The sequence below is a fragment of the Girardinichthys multiradiatus genome, chromosome 6 (assembly GCF_021462225.1).
Source record: "Girardinichthys multiradiatus isolate DD_20200921_A chromosome 6, DD_fGirMul_XY1, whole genome shotgun sequence".
Lineage (NCBI taxonomy): Eukaryota > Metazoa > Chordata > Actinopteri > Cyprinodontiformes > Goodeidae > Girardinichthys > Girardinichthys multiradiatus.
In genome coordinates this window covers 40,859,352-40,877,312 of record NC_061799.1, presented here as the reverse complement: position 1 = coordinate 40,877,312, position 17,961 = coordinate 40,859,352, and positions in this window count along the sequence as shown.

The following is a 17,961-nucleotide window of genomic DNA, read 5'->3' as shown; positions in this document are numbered from 1 at the left end:
AACAAGACCCCGAGATACTTAAACTCCTCCACTTGAGGCAGGAACTCCCCTCCAACCTGAAGAGGACAAGCCACCCTTTTCTGGTCGACAACCATGGCCTCGGACTTGGAGGAGCTGATCTTCATCCCAGCCGCTTCACACTTGGCTGTGAACCGTCCCATTGCATGCTGTAGGTCTTGGCTAGAGGGGGCCAGCAGGACCACGTCCTCTGCAAAAAGAAGAGACGAAATCCTGTGGTCCCCAAACCAGACCCCCTCCAGCCCTCGGCTGCGCCTAGGGCCGGTGCATAAAAGTTATGAACAGGACCGGTGACAAAGGGCAGCCCTGCCGGAGTCCAATAGGCACCGGGAACAGGTCCGACTTATTGCCGGCAATGCGAACCAAACTTCTGCTCCGCTTGTACAGAGATCGGATGGCCCCTAGTAAAGGGCCCCCGATTCCATACTCCTGGAGCACTCCCCACAGGGCATCATGAGGGACACAGTCGAATGCTTTCTCCAGGTCCACAAAACACATGTGGACCGGTTGGGCAAACTCCCATGAACCCTCGAGTACCCTGTAGAGGGTATAGTGATGAAAACCACACTGCTCCTCCTGAAGCCAGGGTTCAACTATCGGCCGGACTTTCCTCTCCAATACCCTGAAGAATGTGATCCCCCTGTAGTTGGAACACACCCTCCGGTGACCCTTCTTATGTAGGGGGACCACCACCCCAGTCTGCAAATCCAAAGGCACTGTCCCCGTCCGCCATGCAATGTTGAAGAGGCATGTCAACCATGACAGCCCCACAACATCCAAAGACTTGAGGTACTCAGGGCGGATCTCATCCAACCCCGAAGCCCTGCCACCGCAGAGCTTTTTAACCACCTCGGTGACGTCAGCCTGGTTGATGAAAGAGTCCAACCCCGAGTCCCCAGCCTCTGTTTTCACCAGGGAATGCGTGATGGCAGGGTTGAGGAGATCCTTGAAGTATTCCTTCCACCGGCCGATAATGTCCCCAGACGAGGTCAGCAGCTCCCCACCCCCACTGTAAACAGTGTTGGCAAAGCATTGCTTCCCCCTCCTGAGGCGCCGGACGGTTTGCCAGAATCGCTTCGGGGCCAACCGGTAGTCCTTCTTCATGGCCTCACCGAACTCCTCCCAGGTCCGAGTTTTTGCCTCCTTCACCACCCGGGCCACAGCACGCTTGGCCTCACGGTACCCGTCAGCTGCCCCAGGAGTCCCACAAGCCAACCACAGCCGATAGGACTCCTTCTTCAGCTTGACAGCGTCCCTTACTGCCGGTGTCCCCCACCGGGTTTGGGGATTGCTGCCGCGACAGGCACCGCAGACCTTACGGCCGCAGCTACGGGCAGCAGCATCGACAATAGATGCGGAGAACATGTCTCCAACTCTATGTCTCCAACATCCCTCGGAATCTGGTCAAAGCTCTCCCGGAGGTGAGAGTTGAATACATCCCTGGCCAAGGGGTCCGCCAGACGTTCCCAGCAGACCCTCACTATGCGCTTGGGCCTGCCAAGTCTGTCTGGCTTTCTCCTCCCCCAGCGGATCCAACTCACCACCAGGTGGTGATCAGTGGACAGCTCAGCCACTCTCTTCACCCGAGTGTCCAAAACATGCGGTCGAAGGTCTGATGATACGACAACAAAGTCGATCATTGACCTCCTGCCTAGGGTATCCTGGTGTCAAGTGCACTGATGGACACCTTTGTGTTTGAACATGGTGTTCATTATGGACAATCCGTGACTAGCACAGAAGTCCAATAACAAAACACCGCTCGGATTCAGATCGGGGAGGCCATTCCTCCCGATTACGCCTCTCCAGGTGCCACTGTTGTTTCCCACGTGGGCGTTGGAAACTTTTAAACTTGGGAGCATAGATGACCATAATGGCAAGGAGGTAAGAATGGGAAATGTCATGGAAAACTGCACAGCAGAGGTTAAATGTTGTGGTAAATCTGCACAGATGGAAGAGGCTGAAAACCATGTAATGCAAGCAGAGACACACATGGAGAAAAGTTAGTCAGAGCTTCCAGTGCTGTGAAGCAAACTGACGTCTTGCAAATGAAGATGGAAGATTTGGAAAACCGTGGTTAAAAGAAAAAATCTGTGGCTGCTCGGCCTGAGGAAGATTCTACCTCCAAAACCAAGGGTGAATTGCATGGTTCCATCCGGTTCCTTAAGTATAAAAACTGAGAGTTTTTGTCAACAAGGTCACAGGACCATCAGTTGAGACTATGCCACCAAGACTCAAACTTAGCATGACAAGAAACATGTTTGTCAAAAAGAAAATGTGGGTGGATTCCTGTAAAAAAACAACAGGAATATCCACCTGTTTTATTCACCTAAAGAAGCAAAGAACAGAAGCAATCTAAAAAGGACAGAGTTGAAAATAATTCACATTCACTTAATAAACTATACATATAGGTTGTAATCTTGAAGAATATTCTCCTTTTTATTTCAGCTGTGAGTATTAATACTATAACCTTTTAAGAGAGTCTATTAACAAGGGGGCAAATTTTTCATCCTGACAGTGTTGTATTTAGGCACTGCTTGACAGAATCAGTTATTTTAAAATGTAAAATGTATAACCTTAAATACTACTATTAACATTAAATAAAAATAACTATTTGTTTGAATAGAAATAGTATGCATAACCTTTTTAATATAGTTGTATTCTGGTTATATTGCAAATGTATAAACATCGTAGCACACTGCAAGAAAATATCAAATGAAATCAGCTGATACAAACCAGACATTAGTGCTGCATACCTTACCCCAACCCTTGACCTTAACTAAACCAAAATCATCATTCTAACCTTTAACACTGAAAAGAGAAGAGGCACCAAGTTCGCCTGCGATGACACCGAATAACCCCCCATTCCTCATATGTCATAACGTGTTGCAATACATTCACTTTCCAATTAAGACCGGATTGCTCTCATGGCGACTGCATAAAATAATATGTTTGGAGACTAACAGCAGTCTGTCAGCAGCACTGATGGGAGGCCACTTTATATCTCACACTCCACTGGGCTGATGGAGCTGAGGCTTTATGAATATGCAATCTGCATTTTTCTGCATTTAATACAGGAGATGTAAGAGCTATAGAAGGGTGCAGCAGGATTGGCTCCCAATAATGTTTTCACTGTGCACAGAAATAAACTGTCTAGACAATTTAACATGAGCATATATTTCTGTCAGTTAATTTTTATATGACATGATGTATATATTATAAGTGTCTTTCTAAAGTTTCTTGTATCAAGACCAAGCCAATTCACTTTTCTTAACACGATGCTCTCTTATGGGTTTCTTCTGTTTTTGATTTACTGTCACACTTTTTGTCAGTGATTCAGTTCATCAAGCCAATTTCAATATCAGAAAGGGATATTTCCCGGATTTCTGGTAAAGCTGGGTTTGATTTCACAAGCCAAACCCAAGCCTGATTATTACGACAGGACTTTTCCAATCAAGCAATAGATTAAACAGAACTTGTATAACAACATGAAGCCAACTTAAAAATCTTTTCAAAAAACAACAAGTTTTGCCACAATTAAAAGAATTTCAAGCCCAGTTGAGAAATAGTCTTTGAGATCTATTTGTATTAAAATGCTTACAAAGCAATTTTTTAAGACTTTGAGGATCAAGGAAAATGCAGTCCAAGTAACTTTTGACAAATGGACAAACAGCAGTTAAACTTCCCAGGTGTTGCTGGCTTACTAAAATTACTTCAAGATTACTTCCAAAGATTCATCCCGGTGGGTACGAAGAACGAAGAACAAACTATAAATATTTCACACCTTAACTGACAACTAATACTGACCTTAACTGCCTCAGTTAAGGTCTCAGTTAAGATTCAGCAAAAATTTGCTTAAAAACATCAAAGTGATTCCCGAGAGTTTTCAGAAAACGTTCAGTAAACTGACAACATTTTATAAACAACTTGTTTAAAATTAAGCATAGTGGTTATAGTGTAAGGTTCTGAGGCTACTTTGCTGCTTCATGACCTGGGTGAACTGATGAAATCATGACTTCTTCTCTCTACCAGAATATTCTGAAGGAGACTGAGGAAAAACAAAATGACGTGTTTCTTTGTGGCCCAGTTAAAGTCTGGACTTACATCTGATTGAGCTGTTCTGCTTAATTGTAACCAGGCCATTTATACTCGATAACCCTCCACTGTGACTAATAGGAAATAATTATACAAAGAAGAGTGGGCCAGAATTTCTCCACAACACAAAAGAGCGATTGCCAGCTATTACAAATGTGTTATGACAGTTGCTGAGTCCAAGAGTGGCACATGTTCTTAAATTTAGGAAATAATTACTTTTTCACATACATCCAGGTTGGTTTGAACTTTCTTCCCTTAAGAAGTGAAATTATTATATGAAAACTTCATTTTGCACTTACTTAAGACATTAGTATATGATCATCTGAAATATTGTGACAAAAAAAACGTCTTGCTCTTTTTTCATTTTATTGCTAATCTGTACTGTAGATATATGGGATTTGCCAAGAGATGTTTTTCTCCAATGTTTGAAAAAAGTCCTGCTATAGCAAAGATGCTAACTTACCATTTAAAACTTTAACATAAATGGTAAAATCCCGAATTCTGTATGTGTAAAGTCATTTTTTACTTACACCCTTTAAGCAATTTTCTAGGTTTATGAAAGAAGTTTTGATTTCTAGATCTTTGATGATGTGTCATATTTTCTCTTCTAAAGTAAAATGTTGTAGGAACTGCAACAAATTTGACTTTAACAGAGCTGTGTGTACTGTTGAAGAATAAACTTAGTCCAAATGTAAAACACTAAACTAGCTTTAGAGTGGTAATCCCAGCAGGCTGTAACACCCTTGTGGATCATCTAATGAATGTGTGATATGATTAACTCATCCGTCATGATGTCATGGAGTTCGCCACTGAATTTACACGCCTAAAGAGCCTCAGCTCTATAAAAATTTGTAGGTCTCACACATAAACACCCAGTGGGAAATTACACACATATATTTCCGAACATTTCACACATGGGTACAAGAAATAAAATAAAAAAAAGTCTGGTTATGAGTGAAGTAAAACACATACACACAGACACAGCATAATGATGTCACCAGGCACACTTAATTTCCAGTGGCTTTAAATCCACTTCAGGCGGCCTGGAAATGACTGTGAACACAGAGTCTAAGTGGCTCTGTCAAATTGGAGCAGGGAACAATATGAGCAGAACAACACTCCACTCAACAACGCATGACAGGTCAGAATTATTACAATAATGTGCCTGTAAAAAGGCGCTGGATATAACCTGCTCACTCTAATGAGACTGAAGAAGTGTTTTCAGCAAGTAGTGGAGGTATTGGTGGCAGAAAAATCAAATATTTTTAATAAAAACAGATCCTTTTCACATTTTGTCACAATATAAATACTAAGTTCAGCAGATTTATTTAAATTTTATGTGATGGACAAAAAAGTTGTGCATTGTTCTGAGGTGAAAGGAAAAGGATATGCAGTGTAAATTGTTTTACAAAAAAATATATGTACTTGTGCTCAGCCCCCTTTACTGTGTTACCCCTAAAATCCAGCGCAACCCATTACCTGAAAGCATCTCAATAGAAATTAGAGACAACTCATTTGTACAGTATATTAAGTTTAGTAACATGGAAGAAGGCTCTCTGGTTAAATGAGACCCAAAACAAACATTTTTACTACACTCAAAATGCCACATGTGGGTGAAAACAAACACCACACTTGACCCTGAACTCACCATCCCCACCATGTGACATGGTGGTGGCAGCATCATGCTGTGGAGATGCTTTTCTGCAGCATGGACAGGACGGCAAGCCAGCATCAATTGAAGGCTGGATGGAGCCAAATAAAGGGCAGTCTTGGAATAAAAAAAAACAAAAGATGCTGCAACAGACTTCAGACTGGGACAGAGGTACACCTTACAACAGGATAATGATCGTAAAAATACATCCAGAGCTACAGTAGATGAATACTCATGTCCAAGTCAAAGTCCAGACCTAAAACAAATGTAAAATGTGTGGCAAGACTATAAAACTGCTGTTCCCTGATGCTCTCATCCAATGTGATGAGAGCACATTGGATATGCCCATTTGCCCATTCTTCTTTTGCAAAGAAGAAAGGGCAAATATGTTATTCTGTAAATTTGGAAAGCTGTTAGATATATAAGACATGCAGTTGTAATTACAGTAAAAGGTGGTTTTACTGAATACAAATGCCACGCCTTTCTGACATTTATGTATTATTATTCTCAAGCACTTTTCTTTGGTATAAAACTCTGATAAATACAATGTTGTTTGTGGTTGTTACGCGGAGAAATTTCAGCAATATGAATACTTTTGCAGATTACTATAGATATACCACTATGTTGCACTGCCAAGGCAGAAACCTCTTAATTTTCTGACATTATGCATATAGTGTCTGATGGGGGAATGTATTTCCACTGAAATGAATTAAATCTGAGTTTTATTGCTATTTTAAGTATTTTCCAAAATTCCAGATGTAAAAGCTATTTAATAGTGCACACAAAAATGGTTCATGCAATCATGCCACTTGATCCAATACAATGTCTCAAAGGGCTGATTTAATAGGTTGTCTTGGTTATTGACAAAAATGTAATGTGATCATCAACAATTCTACACAGTGCAACATCTGCAAAATATCATTACTGTCTCATGTTTCACTTGGCCTCCCTTTCTCCTTGCTGGAACACAAAGCCTAAACGGTAATGCCAATAGGAATGAGATAAATTGAAATACAAAAAAATCTGTCCATTAGGTCAGAGAATGAGGGGATGGGTTATCTTTTTTATTCTACTTTTCCGTCTTTGGTTGAGTGTGGGCGTTGAGCAAGAATGCAGAGTCATTATCCATGTGCTGCCTAGGCTAATTTCCCTCAGCTGAGCCATCCAAGCCTCATCCTTCTCGCTGTCCTTTAGAAAGGTCACAACCACAAAACCTTATGGACACTGCAGGGCATCGCATCCCTTATCTGAATCAGATCAGTTAAAAAATACTTTACTTGTTTTCAAAGCCTTAAATGGCCTTGATCGCAACTATCCTTGATTTATAAACTTGACATACACCCTCACAGATACCCATACATAAGAACAACTAAGTTAATTTAATAGATTGTTGCTATTCGTTTTTTACATTGTGTGTTGTGTCTGTGTGTAATTGGGATCATTGTCTTTCAGAGAGATGGCCTCAAATTTGATTGTACAAATATTTTGGTATTCTCAGGAGGTCGTGGAGGAGGTCAAAACAAACCCAGATTATCACCCCAACATCACCATGCTTGACTGAGATACAGAGATATGCTGTATTTAGATTTCACAAAAAATTGCACTCTGCAAAGTAAATTGTTTTTATTCATTAGGGTAGGGTATTTAGATGTTTTTGAACAGAACGTTTTTTTACACAACAGACCATGTTACTGCCATAAATTACACACAATTTCCTGTTCAACATATAAGAAAGAAACTGATAAAATGATTAGATAGGAAAAAGCAAATCATGGCATTTCTGAGAGAGATCATGCCAATAAAAAAACAAAAATAAACAATTCACCCCAAAATTTATTCTTTTTGTCTTAGATAAGTGTTAATTTGTTTTAACTCTCAAAATTGTTTACCATGTACGTCAGTTAGTCTTTTTACACTATTGTTGCCAGCACCTCTTAAAGCCATTTTAAAGAGGGTGAAATTAACTATTTGCTGCTATAAATATACATTACAATTCAGACACTTTTAATATATAATCTTTTAATTTTGTATTTTATTTAAAATTGATATTGTATGTCTTGTTTGTGTCTTTAAATGCTCAGTGTTAGACAGACAGACCCAGGACTCAGAGATGTGCCTATTTAAAAATGAGAGGCTAAACCTTGTGAAGCAATGTCCATAGAGGGTCTTCTAATATATATTGCTTATGGCTTCTCTGATATGACTCCCCTGACAATGACAATGAAAGTGGGCTACAGTGAGCAAACAGATCAGCCTACATCAAATATCCCTTCATATATTACAGACATAAAAAGTCATTATCCTCAGTGGAAATCGATAGCCGACGTGGTCAAGATGAAGAGACCCCCGTGTGGCTTTTGGGGTCAGCTTACAAAGGAGCATTGCTGCAAATGATATCATTTTTCCATCATTAACTGGCCCCAAAGTCGATGACCATGCTTAAACCTGAGGGATAACATTACTTATAATGTCTGGTAATAAATGGTGCGGCGGTCAGGTTGTGTTCAACATTGATTGAACATGTGGACCGGCTAAAGGAGCAGGAGGGTGCTTCGGTAAACCGGAGGTTAATATGCCACTGTTTCCATAGCCCAGCTGAAATTCTGAGGCGTTGGAAGGGCTCTAATATGCTGCAGAGCTTTGGAGATTTTATTAAAGGGCTCTGTAAGTGTTTGCCCAGGCTAGCAATGTTTGTCTGCTGTGTGATGGCACAGAGGCCTTGATTTCCAAAGGCAATCAAATTATTATTGAGGTTCTCATATGATATCCAAAATAAACCTGAAATCAGCTAAGCTAATTTATATTTACTCCTGCAACTGTACTGTTAGTAGCAATAATTCCTTTAATTTTACTGACACGAATCCAATGCACCAATACACACACCACATCGTATTATGTTCAGTGTTAAACAGTTTAGTATAGACAGATTTTGAGCAGTTTATTGAGCCTCCCTCTCAGATTTTGGTCAGCTCTTACCATGTAACTCAAAATGTATGGGTATTCTCCTTTTGTGGTGCTTGTCCTTTTTAGTACATTTGTGCTTGTCCTTTTTAGTACATTTCAATTGCAAAAGTTCAAGTTAATACTATATTTTCTTTCAGTAAACAATAACTGTACTCTTAAGTTCTGTGAGCAGTGACGGGAAAAGTTCAGTTTATGACTGGCAGCAGAAAATCACCAGCTGCCAGAATCCTTCCTAAACAGAGCCAGTCAATCAGATTAGTGTCATATTTTAAAAAACCCAGTGTGAGTTTTTTTTTTCACTTGAGGGAATCATTGCCTTCAGGGGTGTCTACTAGACAGTTTCTGTGGACACTGGTAAAATATGAGCAGCAGCAGTTACTATAAAAAGAGTTACTTATGATTGAATGTTGCTTGGACTTTAGGAAGACAGGCTTTTCATACCAAACTGAATTTTGAAGCCCATGCGTTACACATTGACAATGTTCCTACTAGAGTGTGCGCAGAGAACCAAATTTGCATTTTTAGGAAATAATTATTATTTTTTTAATCTTGTGAACAGTTGTTTTTTTCTTTTGAGGAAAAAACTAAGCAGTTGTGGTTATGATGGTTTTGGATGTCTATGCACAAACATTCTGTATGACTGGATTGACTTTTTTTTGCAAAGTGCATTAAGACTAAATGTGTTCTGAATTGTTGCTATATAAATAAATTATTTTGGATTCATCTGACACTTTATTAGGTACACCAATACACTTCCTAATACAAAAGTAATTCAGTCAATCACATGGCAGCAACTCAACCAAGAGTTTGGTCTGCCAAGAACAGAATCTGAGGCTACATGTTGTTCACCAGTTTGGTGGGTCACACATATTCACCAATGTTAGACAATAACAGATTGGAAAATGGTTACCTGATCCAATGGGTCTCAGTTTCAACTGCAATATATGGAAGGTAGGTCCAAAAATGATGGTAAAAAAATATGAAAACATGGATTCATCTTTGAGTGACCATGAAAAACTACTCCATGCCTTACTTTAAGGCTAGACTATTGTGTTTACTATCAGAAGGTCCATAAAAACGCAGTTAAAAGCCTTCAGCCTATTTACAATGCTCCAGCAAGAGATCTGATGAAAATTAAAAAGAGAAATCATGTTTCTCTTATTTTATATACTTGCTAATACAAAAGATTCAATTGGCTCAGAATATGATATAAAATTCTCCTTATAACATATAAAGCCCTTAAAAATCAAGCTCTGTTATACATCAGAGATCTGATTGTTCTATATGTTCCTAACCGAGCACTTTGCTCCTAGACAGCATGTTAACTGTTTGCTCCTAGAGTTTCTAAAAGTAGAATGGGAAGCAGATCTGTGTGTGTGTGTGTGTTTTGAGTAGTTCTATGTTGATGTATTTTTTAAAAAAAAGTCCAACCAAGGACTGGATTTGCAAATTAGCCTGCTACATTCTCCCCCCTCTGCTCCCCCCTCTGCTTCATTCTCCTACTACTCTCCAAGTTTGCATAATTTGCTGTTTTTTCAGCTTTTAACCTGATGTTCTCTCTCTGTTTTTTTTCTCGACACCTAGCCTGGCTCTGTGTTTAGCAGTGACACCTTCCTGGAGGGGGCGGTGGCTGAGCTACTGCTGCCAAAAACGTAATGTTCTCCTATATAATAGAACACACTTGGATGGGCTTTTACTGCGACTAACTGTGCTCTCTTTCATCATTTAAACTTCAAAACTGGATCAGAGCTTAATGCTTAGCTATGTTTCTCTCCTTGATAAAGTCGCTGAAGGACATACTACCGACATTAACTTTATAGGTTTCTTTCAAATAGAAAGTATTATCTGTGTGCATGTTCTGTCTTTTCAAACCCCAATTAGTATTGACAGATGGCCGCTCACAACGAGACTGGTCTGCTGGTGGTTTCTTCCCATTAAAGGTTTCTTTCCCAAGTTGCTACATGCATGCTCACTATGGGGCATTGCTCCAAAGTCATCGACATAATGCAACCGACAGTCCACTGTTGCTCATCCAGGAGTAAATGCTGCAAGTCAGTGGCTCGACGCAATCTGCTGGATTTCTTAGATAGAACACTTTTTAACCAATTTAAATAACCAACTGAACTTGACTGCATTGTTTGATAACTAGAATACATTTCTTATGTATGTAATTGCACAATATAAGTAAACTGATTTAGAATAAACTAAACTGAGTCTCTTGAGCATACCTTTGGGATGTGGTGGAATGGGATATTCACTTCATGGATGTGCAGCTAACAAAACTCCAGCAAGTATGTGATGCTATCATATGAATTTGGACCAAAATCAAAAGAATCTCTCCAACACCTTTTTGAATCTATGTCACAAAAAATTAATGCAGTTCTGAAGGCAAAAGTATTCCGAAACTGGTATTATTAAGGTAGACCAGGTAAAATGGTTTGTATATTTCCACATTGTCTGTACATTGGCAGAAATATCTGTGTAGTTTTTAGGATGGGAATGTTGGGAACCACAGGTTTAGCTAGATTAATTTGGGGTTGTCATTATCAGAGAGTTCTGATGTTGCTGGTGAAATTGATTGCTGTCTGACTAAAGCTGATGAACAAAATGTTTTCTGTATGTTTAGTATTTGAGAAAAAGTACCTTATTTTGGCTTTGTAAAATAGGGGATCATCCACAAAATGTACCCAAAGGCTAAGTCTTTTGTTAAGGTATACCAATTAGGAGAACACAAACTCATTATTGTTGGATTGTTTTGGTTTGTTAATAATTTAACGCTTCGTAGGCTGAATGCAATGAGCACACTGAAGACTGATGATCACTGTCTTAAAGCCTCACTTAAAGTCTGGAACTTCCCATATCTTTAACAAGCCTATATGTCTAGTGGCAGGGTGATTTTGAAAGCACTTCATTCCAATTTAACTACTTACTACCTCATTCATAATAATGATCTTTTATCTGCATTTACCTTCATCAACTTTCTGGCCTAGACTTTTTAAAACAAAGTGTGGAAAAACAGCAGCAGAACTCTTACACATGCAGCTACCATGCATCAGTTCAGAGATGCACAATGTAATGCACTCACCTCACTATTAGTGTAGTGCTATTTTTATTGTTAAAGTAGTCACTATCATAGAAATATGTTGAATTGTTAGGTATTAGTAAGTTTTTTAGTTTAAAGTTATATAAAGATGCATCAACACCACGATTGCTTAAAATAACAACTTGCCACAAATGAACACATCTTCCATTACATCAAAACACTCACTGAGACAACCATATGTGTGATGCATGAGCTGATACATAGGGGCCACATCTGGCCTGCTTCTTCACACATTCTTCACTCATTGCATTAATGCATCTATTGAAACGATGTCAACAATCAAACATTGTTGAAGAATGCATTTTTTTTAAACCTGTGAAATATCAGACCTTTTACCAGTTCAGAAACTATTATTTGGTATTTTAGAAAACAACATCTACAGGGGTTGGACAATGAAACTGAAACACCTGGTTTTAGACCACAATAATTCATTAGTATGGTGTAGGGCCTCCTTTTGCGGCCAATACAGCATCAATTCGTCTTGGGAATGACATATACAAGTCCTGCACAGTGGTCAGAGGAATTTTAAGCCATTCTTCTTGCAGGATAGTGGCCAGGTCACTACATGATACTGGTGGAGGAAAACGTTTCCTGACTCGCTCCCCCAAAACACCCCAAAGTGGCTCAATAATATTTAGATCTGGTGACTGTGCAGGCCATGGGAGATGTTCAACTTCACTTTCATGTTCATCAAACCAATCTTTCACCAGTCTTGCTGTGTGTATTGGTGCATTGTCATCCTGATACACGGCACCGCCTTCAGGATACAACGTTTGAACCATTGGATGCACATGGTCCTCAAGAATGGTTCGGTAGTCCTTGGCAGTGACACGCCCATCTAGCACAAGTATTGGGCCAAGGGAATGCCATGATATGGCACCCCAAACCATCACTGATCCACCCCCATGCTTCACTCTGGGCATGCAACAGTCTGGGTGGTACGCTTCTTTGGGGCTTCTCCACACCGTAACTCTGCCGGATGTGGGGAAAACAGTAAAGGTGGACTCATCAGAGAACAATACATGTTTCACATTGTCCACAGCCCAATATTTGCGCTCCTTGCACCATTGAAACCGACGTTTGGCATTGGCATGAGTGACCAAAGGTTTGGCTATAGCAGCCCAGCCATGTATATTGACCCTGTGGAGCTCCCGACGGACAGTTCTGGTGGAAACAGGAGAGTTGAGGTGCACATTTAATTCTGCCATGATTTGGGCAGCCGTGGTTTTATGTTTTTTGGATACAATCCGGGTTAGCACCCGAACATCCCTTTCAGACAGCTTCCTCTTGCGTCCACAGTTAATCCTGGTGGATGTGGTTTGTCCTTCTTGGTGGTATGCTGACATTATCCTGGATACTGCATTTCAATATTTTGAGCAAAACAGTGCTCTTACCCTGCTAATTGAACCTTCACACTCTGCTCTTACTGGTGCAATGTGCAATCAATGAAGACTGGCTACCAGGCTGGTCCAATTTAGCCATGAAACCTCCCACACTAAAATGACAGGTGTTTCAGTTTCATTGTCCAACCCTTGTATGTAGGTAGCTTGCCAAATCCACAAAATGTCTTTATGTTTTACTTTCTGTTTTTCTTTATAGGGTCTCCTCATAATTCTTCTCCTATTTACTACCATCAGATGTCTTATTAGTTGTCTTAAACTGTTTTAAACATCAAACTTGTGCAATAAGCACACAGCCACAAACCCTCAATTACTGATAGGTTTGTCCTTTCATGTCATGCATACAGGTTCCAAAATCACAGGGTGTGTGTGCTTTTAGATCATGTCACTGGGAATGGGAATGTGAGGAGCATGCCTTACAGCTTGAGCAATATAAATGATGCAGCGATTCCCTCTTTCTAGATGAGCTCTGTGTCATGGTCCTAATGCGGAATGTGCAAATGTACTCTGTGTTTTAAATACAATTAAAGTTGTTGCATGCCATCCTTCAGTAGATAGCTTTGCACCAGATTCTGCTGAATAATTATGTGTCAGATTAGACTTATTCTGTACTAGGCCCACCTTTAGACTGTGCAGATGCAAAAGCCATAATGTATTTGTAGTGTTTTTTTAAGTTTATTACTACCCTCTGAGGTTCATTAGTGATGTAATATTAATGGGATGTAATATTAATTGGATGACTCGCTTTTTTGTCCAATTTCCTAGTTTTTGAACATTGTAATGGATATAATTGATCCTGTCTACGTTTCTGTTCAACGTACACCACCAACAGATACTTGATTCAAATCTTGCAGCTATTTGATCAGTTAATTTATGTTCATCTGTAGCATCTATGTATGTAGAGTCTCCCTCAATCTTCGAAGCTACTGCACTGCACTTTCTATTACGCCAATCATGTGGGATTACACTAGATAGTCCATCTGTTACTTCATCTACTAACATTGGATATAACCATAAAGTAATTAAGCACAGAGTCCTGTTACTTTTGAAGGTGATCAATCAAACAACCTGTCATCATCACACCACCACCAAATGTCTCCTCTAGAGACTGGTTTAAAACACTTATTTACTTTTACAATTGGAATACACCATACTGCAATGAGATTTTCCAATTTATTACCTCTCTCTGTCATATTTATACATGTATAGTTTCCAGTGGTGACTCGCTTATGGAAAACTGATTTGTCCTTATCTGCTCTAATTACAGGAAAAACAGAATCCTTGTGCTGACACATTTCATTAGGATTAGTTGGATTCATTACTTCCATCACACAGGGTTGTGGTATCACAGCTGGAATTATTTGTAACAAAAACCCTGGGACCCAAACACACAACACGATCTCTTTTAGTCATGTTAGCCGCTTGCTCTACCATCAATAACAAGTTATTATTTGTTCCTGATACTCCAGTAATAACCTGGAACTTAGTCATCTGTGGTTAGGTTTCCTAACATAATTTTCACTCTCTTCGCTCTGTTACCTGGATTACATTATCAGCTTTATGGAGCTTAAACAACTTCTTTTGATAACTAGCATAAGCAGTGGTGCCCACTCTGGTGTCCAATTGTTTCCTTCATCAGCTACCATCATGGACCACGAGGTGTCTCTTCTATCATTAGTTAAGTACCATTTATAACTTCTATAATCCTGTCCTTTCCTTCCTCATTTGGTCAAGCTAATGAGTGGGATCAGCACCACAGCTATGGTTTTATATTTCACGCACACTTGAATACCATAAGTATAAGAAGTTTGTTTAGTGCACATAGTTAGGTATTCTTGCCTTGCTTGATTTAGCGCTACTTGTTTCATATGACTCATAGCAGATGTTGTTATATTCTAATTCATCTTGACTGGTTCCCAGAAATACCAGAAAAATAAAAAATCAATATGAGTAAAAATATAAATGCCCAGCAATGGAAAGCATTGTTCATCCATCTAAAAGTCATTTTGGCTGAAATTGTTACTCCTCTAAGTGGTTCCAGTGTCTTAATTTTCTTCACTGACTTTCGGGTCTCTCCAGCCTCTAAATGTCTGGGTCTACCTTATTATCAGTCTGTAAATCACTTCCCCTGACGGAGCTTTCAACCGAAATGATCTTTTTACAATGTGTAAGGTGAATCCAGGTTGATCTCTCAGTTAATAATACCTAATATGGGTCCTCCCACTTAGGTGAATACCAATGCTTCTTCTTTACACTCCTTATTAACACCCAGTCTCCTGGTTCCACTAGTTAGTTTTCCTGCTGGGAAATAGAACATTCCTCATAGCTTAAATTTATTTCTGTTGTTTTCTAACATACTCCTCATATAATCAGCTAGGTTAGCTTCTTCATCTAACTCCCACTTATTTTTGAACTGTGGTAATCTGTATGGTCTTCCAAATAACATTTCATAGGGTGTTAGCCCTGAGGTGCTTGTAATATTTAGTTGGAAATAGTTCTATCCGTTTAGAAAATGCATTTATAATGACTAAACAGAACTTTTTCCCTTCACTGTGGTTTAACTCAATAAAATCCATATGAATTGTTTGAAAAGGGTATCTTAGTTTTGAAAATTGTCCCCTTTGTGGTCTTAAATTCCCTTGTGGATAATGTTTTACACATGCTAAACATGTTTTACAAAAATTGTTTTTAATAAGAATTTTAGAAATTCATCAATATGTTATAAAATATTAATATATCTGTCCTACTATTCCCCCCTGTTGAGACATTATGAAACACGATGGCTCAAATATTGCTTCCATTTATAGGTTCTTTGGTAGGACAGGTTTATTATCTGGTCATATATAGTTTTTATCTTTTAATGCAGCTCCATGTTTTTTGCACATTGCTATCTCCTGTAGTGAGCTTTGTTGTTGCATCTTTTCTAACACTATATCCATTGTCACCAATGCATATCCTGTTTGTGTCTTCTCCCTCTCATCTTTTTAGAGAAATCATTCACATAAACTATTCCGTGATCCTGCAAATCACTTCTTTATGACCTCCTCAACTGGACTGCTTCCTTTCCCGCAAGCTCAGCTCCATTTATGATCTTTGCTTGCAGACAACTCATCACATTCTTTACTCACACACATCTTGAATGATTATAAGATTAAATGGTTAAAATAAAGAATAGGAAGAAAATAAGACAAACTTTATTCAATTATTCCAACAGTGACTGTAATTAATTCTGACAGAAAACACTGTAGCTTTTTTCTGGTGGTCCACTTGTTATATTTGGATTTAATGTGAATTCTAAATGTTAGGGTAAACTGCAGAAAAGGTTAAATAATCATATTTGGTATGGACGTAACTAAAAAATAGTTGAATTTTCTCATACATGTAGAGCAACAGTGTCTTACTGTGGTAATATTAGTTATCACAAACCTACTTGCATGGTGTCAAAAGTTTTGATTTTATGTGTTACAGTACCTTATGAAAATTTCAAGTCTTGTTACAGATTCTGAATTAAATTTTCTAAATTGAATTTGGTCTCTACTTTAAAATCAGGGTGATGCTCAACATTGACGAGAGCACTATCTTCCACATATTTACTGTGTGCCCTACATGGTCTGGGGCAAACTGTATCAGACATCAGAGTAAAGGGGGTTGAATGCAAATACATGCCACACTTTTCAGATTTTATTTTATTTTATTTTTTGGGAATAACACTTTGGAAACCTGGTATCCTTTTCTTTCAACTTCATCATCAAAATACATTGAAGTTTGTGGCTATAAAGTGTAAAAATGTAAAATATTTCAGTTGTTATTAATCCTTTTGAAAAGACTGTATCTAACTAGAAAGCCAGTCAATGTTAAAAACATTCCAGAAATGATTTCCATTTTCTATTCTGGAAAAAATATCTGACACATTACACAAGCATGTCATCCACGCCTTTTACTCCCAGACCACATTACATTCTTTTGTTAGAGAAGAAGTCAGACTGTAAAGTCATTGTGTACCCCCCCCCCTGATTGTTCCTACAATTTCAAGCAGTGCCTGCAGAACACAAAATGGCCCGCACCATCCTGAAGGAACACATTCTTTCTTCTCCGGTCTGGGATTCAGTTAACAACCCAGTCCTGCCAAGCAAAAAGATAGGAATGCGAGCTTGTGATGCCCCCCAACTGTCCCCCCTGCTGGGTATCAGTAAGAATTACAGCATTCACAATTGTTGCTGTTCTGCCATTTCTTTGCACCACTATCGCATTTGCCAAGTGCAACCAACAGCCAAGTAAAGCTCCCCCCACCTTACTCACTATTTCTTCTCAAACTGAGAGACCCCCCCTGGAGTGCTGAGAAATCTGTCCTGCCATGCCCCCCCACAAATGCATGTGACATCCAAAAAAGGCTCTCCAGCCAAATAGCAGTTGGCACACAGCCGTGGTTGAAGGCTCAGGAGTGGCTGGCTCCCACAGAGAGCTGAGAAAGAAGGAGAAGGTTAGGACAACATAGATGGGCCAATAAGAGAAAAGGCTGTTGTTTGAATGGTTTCCCATCTTGTGACAAACCTCTAAAAACAAAATTAGATTATTCTTTGTGGCTTTATTCATATTTAAGACATGGATTTTACCTGTCTTTACCTACCTTTAACAAGCCAATATTTCCTTATCCTAAAGCTAAGTAAAATACTGTTCCACTGTTTGTTACCGGTGTAGCATCCACCAGATGCAGTTGTACAGCTCTACAACTG